The sequence below is a fragment of the Schistocerca cancellata genome, chromosome 2 (assembly GCF_023864275.1).
Source record: "Schistocerca cancellata isolate TAMUIC-IGC-003103 chromosome 2, iqSchCanc2.1, whole genome shotgun sequence".
Lineage (NCBI taxonomy): Eukaryota > Metazoa > Arthropoda > Insecta > Orthoptera > Acrididae > Schistocerca > Schistocerca cancellata.
In genome coordinates, this window is record NC_064627.1 from 451,380,337 (window position 1) to 451,391,784 (window position 11,448).

Consider the following 11,448-nt stretch of genomic DNA (forward strand, 5'->3'; position numbering starts at 1 on the left):
AAGCGACTCTCATCGCTGAAGACGACACGTCTCCATTCGTCCCTCCATTCACGCCTGTCGCGACACCACTGGAGGCGGGCTGCACGATGTTGGGGCGTGAGCGGAAGACGGCCTAACGGTGTGCGGGACCGTAGCCCAGCTTCATGGAGACGGTTGCGAATGGTCCTCGCCGATACCCCAGGAGCAACAGTGTCCCTAATTGGCTGGGAAGTGGCGGTGCGGTCCCCTACGGCACTGCGTAGGATCCTACGGTCTTGGCGTGCATCCGTGCGTCGCTGCGGTCCGATCCCAGGTCGACGGGCACGTGCACCTTCCGCCGACCACTGGCGACAACATCGATGTACTGTGGAGACCTCACGCCCCACGTGTTGAGCAATTCGGCGGTACGTCCACCCGGCCTCCCGCATGCCCACTATACGCCCTCGCTCAAAGTCCGTCAGCTGCACATACGGTTCACGTCCACGCTGTCGCGGCATGCTACCAGTGTTAAAGACGGCGACGGAGCTCTGTATGCCACGGCAAACTGGCTGACACTGACGGCGGCGGTGCACAAATGCTGCGCAGCTAGCGCCATTCGACGGCCAACACCGCGGTTCCTGTTGTGTCCGCTGTGCCGTGCGTGTGATCATTGCTTGTACAGCCCTCTCGCAGTGTCCGGGGTAAGTATGGTGGGTCTGACACACCGGTGTCAATGTGTTCTTTTTTCCATTTCCAGGAGTGTATTAGTGACACTTGTTCTCATAGCGTAGGTGATAGCTCACGAGAATGCTCAGTTTTTGGCTCTAGTTCGATCCTTACTATCTTTTCACGTCCAATTTTTCTGTTACTCTCTTGTTCCGTTTTCGGAAGCCAAACGAAATACACATTTGGTGACACCGCCTCTGGCGGGCCGCTTGAATTTAAGCGCGGAACGGCCCGAGTGGCTAACTTCAGTGCTAATCTAAGGTGTCACATTACATTTCTAAGTTTTTGTTATTATTTTCTGTTCATTGTCGAATATCAAGCCTTGGTGCAAAATGATGAAGGTACATATTTTTCTGTTGTCATCAGCGAGAGCCCTTTGTGAATGCTAACGTCATTTCTATAACCAAGACAGACATTCCGTGTTATAAGCAATTCTAATTTTGCCAATATATTCTCAGTGTAAGGTAACTGGAATGACAAAGGAGACGAATTACTCTGTAATGAGACATTGCGAACCAAGCGTTCCTTGTACGCAAAACACTCAGCGAACGAACCTGTTCAGCATCTGAAAGCAAGTAGATAGAGTAATGCCGTATAACATTTTCAGAAAAAATCTTTGAAATTTGTATAACAATGACGAATGGTGTCTGGTTCAGTAAAAAAGGATGTGCCGCAAGAAGTTGATACTTCACTAATTATCACTCATCAGTCTGATATGAGAATACACCGTGATGCCACGAATAAGGAAGAAAGACTTCTTATTCCCATAAAACTGTCAATATTTCCATACAGCAGTACCACAGTTTATTTTGATTTTCAGTTCATGTATAAGGCTACGAAGTGACATCGTCAGGTATTAGAAGTCCAAAATCGAGTGTTAGAAGTATCGTGAGTATTCGTTGGGAATCGGAAGATGTCGGGCTAACGTTGGCACACTTTCCGCAATGTTTCCGCAGCAGGAGGAGGACAAATAAAAAAACGGTCGATGACCTTATGGTGCTTTTGTTTTTGAGGCACGTCTCGTATCTGCTAACAAAAGTATCTAGGCTCGACAGCCAGCCGTTGTGACCGAGCGGTTCTAGGCGCTACAAAAAAAGGTTCAAATGGCTCTGAGCACTGTGGGACTTAACAGCTGTGGTCATCAGTCCCCTAGAACTTAGAACTACTTAAACCTAACTAACCTAAGGACATCACACACATCCATGCCCGAGGCAGGATTCGAACCTGCGACCGTAGCAGTCGCGCGGTTCCGGACTGCGCGCCTAGAACCGCGAGACCACCGCGGCCGGCCTAGGCGCTACAGTCTGGAACCGCGCGACTGCTACGGTCGCAGGTTCGAATCCTGCCTCGGGGATGGAAGTGTGTGATGTCGTTAGGTTAGTTAGGTTTAAGTAGTTCTAAGTTCTAGGGGACTGATGACCTCAGATGTTAAGTCCCATAGTGCACAGAGACATTTGAACTATTTAGGCTCGTGAACTGAATATCAAAATTAGTTTTGAAACATCTGTAAGGAAATATTAATGTTATTCAAAAAATGGTACCAATGGCTCTGAGCACTATGGGACTTAACAGCTATGGCCATCAGTCCCCTAGAACTTAGAACTACTTAAACCTAACTAACCTAAGGACAGCACACAACACCCATAAAACCACATCACGATGCAGAGAAAATCCCTGACCCCGCCGGGAATCGAACCCGGAAACCCGGGCGTGGGAAGCGAGAACGCTACCGCACGACCACGAGCTGCGGACATTAATGTAATTACTCCAATAAATTGAGAAAATTAAAAAAATAATAACACGAGGAACTACCATAAGAAATTTAAAGATGAAATACTGAATAATCAAGCCCTTAGCTTATGCTTTAAACGACGAAATGAACAAACCACAACGGAAACCGTAGATCCTGACTCAACACTCCCAACATTGGAAGAACTCAAACAAGTAGTTCGCAACTTTAATAAAAGCGACAAGGCACCGGGGGAAGACGGAATAATTGTTGAAATGAGCAGAATAGGTGGTGGCAAACAGGTTCGGGTTCTTTGAGAAATATAGGAAATCTGGTGTAGTGCGAAAAATCTTTATAAGTGTGCGTTAGTTCCCCACTTCATAAGAAAGGGGACGGAAAAGATATAAACAACTAAGAAGGAATTTTCTTACTTCCAGTCCACTATAAAATGGGCTCTAAAGCCCTTCTTAGTAAGTTAGAAAAACACAGACCACGTAAATGGAAAATACTAGGCAGTACTTTGTAAAAGGAGGTCATGCGCAGAACAAATCCTAAACCTTATAAACATACTCAGCATTCACAAAATAAAACAAACAGTAATCGTGCATATTGATTTCATAGAGGCACTTGATTCCGTATAGACGAATATTGTTTAACGTATAAGAGGAAGTGGCAACGGCCTTGCCGCAGTGGATACACCGGTTCCCATCAGATCACCGAAGTTAAGCGCTGTCGGGCGTGACTGGGATGGGTGACCAGATGGGCCGCCATGCGCTGTTGCCATTTTTCGGGGTGGACTCAGCCTCGTGGTGCTAATTGAGGAGCTACTCGACCGAATAGTAGCGGCTCCGGTCAAAGAAAACCATCATAACGACTGGGAGAGTGGTGTGCTGACCACACGCCCCTCCTATCTGCATCCTCAGTTGAGGATGACACGGCGGTCGGATGGTCCCGATGGGCCACTTGTGGCCTGAAGACGGAGTGCTATATACAAGAGAAAGTCCAGGTTGACACAAGGGACATAATGAAACACACCATGACCACTGAAACATCAAAACTTAAAATCTTTGAGAAAACTTCCTGAACGTTCGAAATCAGAGGCCAGACGAGGCACCTGGATTATAGTCCTTACTGTTTATTTAAGTCCTGAAAAAGTGTTCAGGAAATGACAAAATGAGAGAGAAGGTGACAGAATTCACCAAAATAAAATTCGTCCTCATTGTCTAGCATTTGTAGACGACATTCCAATGCTTCCCGATATCAGACAAGAAGCAGTCCAGTCCGTGGAGAAACTACGTGAAATAGCAGCCTGAACTGGGCTCCAAATTTCGTACGAAATGACGCACTGTATGGAGGGAACCGGATAAAGATACACCAATTAGTTCACCAAATCCAGCAAAATCTCTCAAGTAGACAAAGTTATGTATCTGGGAGAAGTTACTGAACTGGCGAAATTTAGAACCCTAGCTGATGAACATAGATTTATTGAGAAGCCTGCCGAAAAAAGTGCACGATTGACGTAAGAACTTCGGAACACGAATAAAACATTATGGAGAGTAAAAGAACTGGAAGCTGCTAAATGAGTTCCGTCGCGCTCCCTAAGGGGGCGCAAGGGGTATATACATATACCGGGTGATAGAAAGTCAGTATAAATTTTTAAACTTAATAAACCACGGAATAATGTAAATAGAGAGGTAAAAATTGATACACATGCTTGGAATGACATGGGGTTTTATTAGAACGAAAAAAAATCTCATATTGCTAGACGCGTGAAAGATATCTTGCGCGCGTCATTTGGTGATGATCGTGTGCTCAGCCGCCACTTTCGTCATGCTTGGCCTCCCAGGTCGCCAGACCTCAGTCCGTGCGATTATTGGCTTTGGGGTTACCTGAAGTCGCAAGTGTATCGTGATCGAGCGACATCTCTAGGGATGCTGAAAGACAACATCCGACGCCAATGCATCACTATAACTCCGGACATGCTTTACAGTGCTGTTCACAACATTATTCCTCGACTACAGCTATTGTTGAGGAATGATGGTGGACATTTGAGAACATTTCCTGTAAAGAACATCATCTTTGCTTTGTCTTAGTTTGTTATGCTAATTATTGCTATTCTGATCAGATGAAGCGCCATCTGTCGGACATTTTCTGAACGTTTGTATTTTTTTGATTCTAATAAATCCCCATGTCATTCCACGCATGTGTGTCAATTTGTACCTATCTACATTATTCCGTGATTTATTGAGTTTTCAAATTTATACTGACTTTTTGATCACCTGGTATATATATTGATTGCGAACCGACAGTGGACTCCCAAAAAATAAAGACCGTTTTATGTCGTGAGCCCCGGGGCAGATAAGCAGTGGAGTGTCGGCGCGCCGTTGCTAGGCGGCAGCCAGGAAGTGGCGGCCCCGGCCGCGGCCGCAGCACGCCTCAGGATGGAAGTTGCGGTCTGCGCGGCCGCGACAACAATGGCTGCCGGCTGCGCTTCTCGGAAGCGGGCCGCCCGCCGCCTTCCGTATGTGGACGGTCGCTGCCAGCCATCCAGCACAGGCGTGCGCCTCGGACCCCCGCGACAGGCAGTCGCTCCGGGGGGCGCTGTTCGCTCTCATTGTATAAGCATCGCAGTTGCACTGAGGTGACAAAAGTCGTCGGATACCTCCTAATATCGTATCGGACTTTATTTTGCCCAGCGAAGTGCAGCAACTCATTGGAAGTCCCTTGGAGAAATATTGACCCATGCAGCCCTTACAGCCGCCCATAACTGCTGAAGTGTTGCCGGTGACCTCACGATTAGGTCCCACAAATGTTCGATAGGATTCATGTCGGACGATCTGGACGGCCAAATCATTCACTCGAATTGTCTAGAATGTTCTTCATACAAAACGCGAGCAACTGTTGCCTGGTGGGACTATCTATAAGAATTCCATCGTTGCTTCGGAAAATGAAATCCATGATTGGTTGCAAATGGTAACCAAGTTGCCGAACATAAAGATTTCCAGTCAATGATCGGTTCAGTCGGACCAGAGGATCCAGTACATTCTATATAAACATTTTTTTCTTTTTGTTTTCTTATTGGACATAACTCCTACGGTCATCAGTCCCTAAGCTTACACACTACTTAACCTAAATTATCCTAAGGACAAAGACACACACACCCATGCCCGAGGGAGGACTCGAATCTCCGCCGGGATCATCCGCGCAGTCCATGACTGCAGCGCCCCAGACCGCTCGGCTAATCCCGCACGGCGTTAAGCAATCACCACCATCTGCACAGTCCCTTGTTGACAACTTGGGTCTATGGTTTCGTTGGGCCACACTCGAACCCTAGCATCAGCTCTTACCAATTGAAATTCGGACATCTGGCCAGGTCACGGTTTTCCAGGGTCCGACCGATATCGTCACGAGGCGAGGAGAGGGTTGTAGCCGATGCAGCGCTGTTAGCAACGCCACTCACGTCAGTTGTCTCCTGCCATAGCCCATTAACGCCAGAGCCGCCTGGTGCAGCCGTGTGGTCTGGGGCGTCTTGTCACGGTTCGCGCGGCTCCCCCCGTAGGAGGTTCGAGTCGTCCCGCGGGCACCCGTGTGAGTGTTGTTCTTCTCATCAGATGATCAAAACTACTTGCAAAATGATTTAGGTAAGATATCTGCATGGTGCGAAAAGTGGCAATTGACCCTGAATAAAGAAAAGTGCTAAAAGAAATCAGCTAAATTTCGATTACGCGGTAAGTCACACAAACCTGAGGGCTGTAAATTCAACTAAATACTTAGGGATTACAATTACAAATAACCTAAATTGGAACGATCATTGTCGGTATAGCAAACCAAAGACTGCGATTCATTGGCAGAGCACTTAGAAGGTGCAACAGGTCTACCAAAGAGACTGCTTACACTACGCTTGTCCGCCCTATTCTAGAGTATTTCTGTGCGGTGTGGGATCCGCATCAGGTGGGACTGACGGATGACATCGAAAAAGTACAAAGAAGGGCAGCTCGTTTTGTATTACCGCGAAATAGGGGAGATAGTGTCGCAGATATGATACGTGAATTGGAGTGGAAATCATTAAAACAAAGGCGTTTTTCGTTGCGACGGGATCTTCTCATGAAATTTCAGTCACCAGTTTTCTCCTCCGATTGCGAAAACATTCTGTTGGCACCCATCTACATAGGGAGAAATGATCAACAGGATAAAATAAGAGGAACCAGGGCTCGCACAGAAAAATGTAAGTGCTCGTTTTTCCCGCGTGCCGTTCGAGAGTGGAACGGTAGAGAGACAGCATGAAGGTGGTTCGTTGAACCCTCTGCCAGGCACTTTATTGTGTGTAGCAGAGTAATCACGTAAATGTAGATGTAGATGTAGATGTAGCTTATGTTAGTTTAAGTTAGATTAAGTAGAACGTAAGCCTAAGGACCGATGACCTCGGAAATTTGGTCCCATGGTCCTTACCACAAATTTCATTTCCATTAACGCCAAACGGATACGTTCATCGTACGTCCCACATTGATTCCTGCTGTTACTTCACGCAGTGTTGCTTGTGTGTTAGCACTGACAACTTTACTCAAACGCCGTTGCTGTCAATCGTCACCTGATGGCCATCGGCCACTGCGTTGTCCCTGCTGAGGGGTAATGCCTGAAATTTGGTATTCTCGGTACACTTTTGAGACTGTGGATCTCAGAATATTGAATTCTCTAGCAATGTCCGAAATAAAATGTCCCAAGTGTATAGCTCGAACTACCATCCCTCATTCTAAGTCTGTTAATTCCTGTCTTGCGGCCATAACAAAATCGGAAATCTTTTCACATGAATCGCCTGAGTACAGATCACAGCTCCGCCAATGCATTGCCCTTTTATACCTTGTGTACGCCATACTACCACCATCTGTATAGGTGCATGTCTCTAACCCATGACTTTTGTCCCCTCAGTGTTCTCTGTATTCTTAGTGGATCCGGGAGCGTGGATGTCGTCAGAAATAAGATGTACTTCCAGTGATGTCACAGGTTTGAAACTTCATATGATTACAAAAAGAACGAGACACGTAATTACATAAAAGGTGAACTTTCGGGTGTTCAGACTGTGTGTAACTCCCTGATTGTAATGCAGACACACTGTGAGTGTAACCCTCCTCCTCAAATTTAAGTAAATATTCACCCTAACAGTCTAGCTGTCTGTAACTCATATTCTGAAACCACACTGACACGTAAGACAAAACTAATACAATAATAGCACAACTTACCTGTATTATTAATTACTGGTTGCCTAAATTATTTTCGTATTTACATAAGGATTTACCAGCAACATAAATGTTTTATTTAATTTTACTCGCTTATAACTTTTATTTATTTGTGTGTGTTTTAACTCTCTCGCTAGTTATTTTCGTTTTTACTCAGCTGTTTACCAGTAATATAACAACCTTATTTATTTTTATCTACACTCCTGGAAATGGAAAAAAGAACACATTGACACCGGTGTGTCAGACCCACCATACTTGCTCCGGACACTGCGAGAGGGCTGTACAAGCAATGATCACACGCACGGCACAGCGGACACACCAGGAACCGCGGTGTTGGCCGTCGAATGGCGCTAGCTGCGCAGCATTTGTGCACCGCCGCCGTCAGTGTCAGCCAGTTTGCCGTGGCATACGGAGCTCCATCGCAGTCTTTAACACTGGTAGCATGCCGCGACAGCGTGGACGTGAACCGTATGTGCAGTTGACGGACTTTGAGCGAGGGCGTATAGTGGGCATGCGGGAGGCCGGGTGGACGTACCGCCGAATTGCTCAACACGTGGGGCGTGAGGTCTCCACAGTACATCGATGTTGTCGCCAGTGGTCGGCGGAAGGTGCACGTGCCCGTCGACCTGGGACCGGACCGCAGCGACGCACGGATGCACGCCAAGACCGTAGGATCCTACGCAGTGCCGTAGGGGACCGCACCGCCACTTCCCAGCCAATTAGGGACACTGTTGCTCCTGGGGTATCGGCGAGGACCATTCGCAACCGTCTCCATGAAGCTGGGCTACGGTCCCGCACACCGTTAGGCCGTCTTCCGCTCACGCCCCAACATCGTGCAGCCCGCCTCCAGTGGTGTCGCGACAGGCGTGAATGGAGGGACGAATGGAGACGTGTCGTCTTCAGCGATGAGAGTCGCTTCTGCCTTGGTGCCAGTGATGGTCGTATGCGTGTTTGGCGCCGTGCAGGTGAGCGCCACAATCAGGACTGCATACGACCGAGGCACACAGGGCCAACACCCGGCATCATGGTGTGGGGAGCGATCTCCTACACTGGCCGTACACCACTGGTGATCGTCGAGGGGACACTGAATAGTGCACGGTACATCCAAACCGTCATCGAACCCATCGTTCTACCATTCCTAGACCGGCAAGGGAACTTGCTGTTCCAACAGGACAATGCACGTCCGCATGTATCCCGTGCCACCCAACGTGCTCTAGAAGGTGTAAGTCAACTACCCTGGCCAGCAAGATCTCCGGATCTGTCCCCCATTGAGCATGTTTGGGACTGGATGAAGCGTCGTCTCACGCGGTCTGCACGTCCAGCACGAACGCTGGTCCAACTGAGGCGCCAGGTGGAAATGGCATGGCAAGCCGTTCCACAAGACTACATCCAGCATCTCTACGATCGTCTCCATGGGAGAATAGCAGCCTGCATTGCTGCGAAAGGTGGATATACACTGTACTAGTGCCGACATTGTGCATGCTCTGTTGCCTGTGTCTATGTGCCTGTGGTTCTGTCAGTGTGATCATGTGATGTATCTGACCCCAGGAATGTGTCAATAAAGTTTCCCCTTCCTGGGACAATGAATTCACGGTGTTCTTATTTCAATTTCCAGGAGTGTATTTTTACTTACGGTTATTTGTAACTGCTTAACTCTCTAACAACATTTTGTTACCCATTATTCCTCTCATGAACTTTTTACATTAAATATTATGTAGTAATTCGAATTTTTTAAACACTGTCCATAGGAGAACATCGATTAATGAAATTATATTAAAATTATTTCATTAATACAGTCTAGAACACACGTAAGCTGTATATATTTCGTTTGGTGACCGGTTTCGGTCTGTTATCAGATCATCATCAGATCATTTTTTACTCGTTGGCGACAGCAGGAGCCGGTGACGAGGAGCAGCCGCAGACCCACACCGCTGACGTCGATTTGCTATAGGATTTTGGAACGTATATTGTGTACCAATATTATGACTTACCCCGAGGAAAACAATCTGTTCACACACAGTCAGCATGCATTCAGAAAATGTGAAACACAACTACCTCTGTATTCTCATGAAATAATAAGCACTATGAACAGGGGATCTCAAACTGAACCCCTATTTCTAGGTTTCTAGAAGCCTTTCCATACCATTTCTCATAAGTGGATTCTAATCAGATTGCATGCGTATGGAGTATTGTTTCAATTGTGCTACTGGATTCGTAATTTCCTATCAGAAAGGTCACTGTTCGTAGTAACGTAAGTCATCGAGTAAAACGGAAGTGTTATAGGCCTTCTCTTGTTCCTAATCTATATAAATGATTTAGGAGACAATCTGAGCAACCCTCTTAGATTGTTTGCGGATTATGCTGTCATTTACCGTCCAGTAAAATCATCAGAAGACCAAACACAACTATAAAATGATTTAGACATCTGTATAGTGCGAAAATTGGCAATTGACCTTAAATAAAGGAGTGTGTGAGGTCATCCATGAGGATAATCAAAGGTATTTTTCTAAAATGGAACAACGCAATAAACAAATTACAAGTAGGGTGCATAAGAATATCAGTGGTGGTTGTCGCATGAATCTAGTGCGAGTCGTTTACGAGACGTTGTATTGTACAAAGTCTCTACAGCAACACTTCTTTGTGCCATTCGACCTCCGTAGTTGCTAGGTACGATGTTATGTTTGCTTACAGTGTGCTTGTGTCTTCCTAGAGGACATTGCGATTTACTAGTCAGTTAGTGCGTGACGGTCCAAGCAGTAGGTCGTGAGTGGACGATGGGCTTTACCAATGTAGAAAAAGCCGACATGGAGAGCATAGGAAGACTGCGTTCTTGTACGATGTATACGGCAAGATATTGCAATAGATGTCAACCATCATGGCCAGATGGAAGAAATAGTTGGAGAGCATGTGGTAACTGTGGTATAAACTGCTAAGGTGATACTGATGTTATATATATTGGCACGTTACATGTAGACAGAAATATGAAAAAAACGGCACTTTTAATTTAGACAGACGGGTAGCTGAATTTATCGAAAACGACATAGAGAGAGAGAGAGACTTTGCATTTAAAAATATGGCATATTACAATTAGACGAAAAACTAATCAGTTTTAAGAGATCGATAGAGAGAGAGCGGGACAGACTGAGTGAGTGGGAAAGGGAGAAAGAGGGAGAGAGAGAGAGAGAGAGAGAGAGAGAGAGAGAGAGAGAGAGAGAGAGAGAGCACGTTTATGCACAGAAACACTACATTCATACGAATATGTCGGACACCGAAATTCTAAAGGAAGAACAGATACGCTTTAAGTTCTCTGAGGTTATAGATATTGCGATAGTGAATAGCTCAGTAGGCAGTTCAGTTCAAGAGGAATGGACATCTCTTAAAAGGGCAGTCATAGATGTTTGGAAGGAAAAGAAATACTATCAGGGAAGGTAACTGCGAATAAATCACGGGAAACACAAGAAACAGTTCAGCTGATCGACGGAAGAAGGAAGTACAAAAATGTCCAGGGAAATTCAGGAACACAGAAATACAAATAATAATGGGTGCAGGTAGCAACAAAAAGACTGTTCTTGAGAGTGTAGAATGTGTGAAACTGACGATATAACATGAGACTTTCGGAAAAAGATCATCCATAAATTTCCGAAGATTGCAAGAGTCAGCAAGAGCGAGAATTACCGCACAGTCAACTTAACAGCTCATGCATGCAAGTTGTTGATAAGAAAAATATTCAGATGAATTGAAAAGAAAATTCAGGATGTCTAGATAACGATGAGTTTAGGAAAGGTAAGAGCACTAGTGAGG

At 46.0% G+C, this 11,448-nt stretch overlaps 1 pseudogene; it reads left to right on the top strand.

Annotated features, from left to right (window-relative positions):
• Nucleotides 1-3,084: 3,084 nt before the first annotated feature.
• On the top strand, nucleotides 3,085-3,196 carry LOC126163237 (5S ribosomal RNA; annotated as a pseudogene).
• Nucleotides 3,197-11,448: the final 8,252 nt, after the last annotated feature.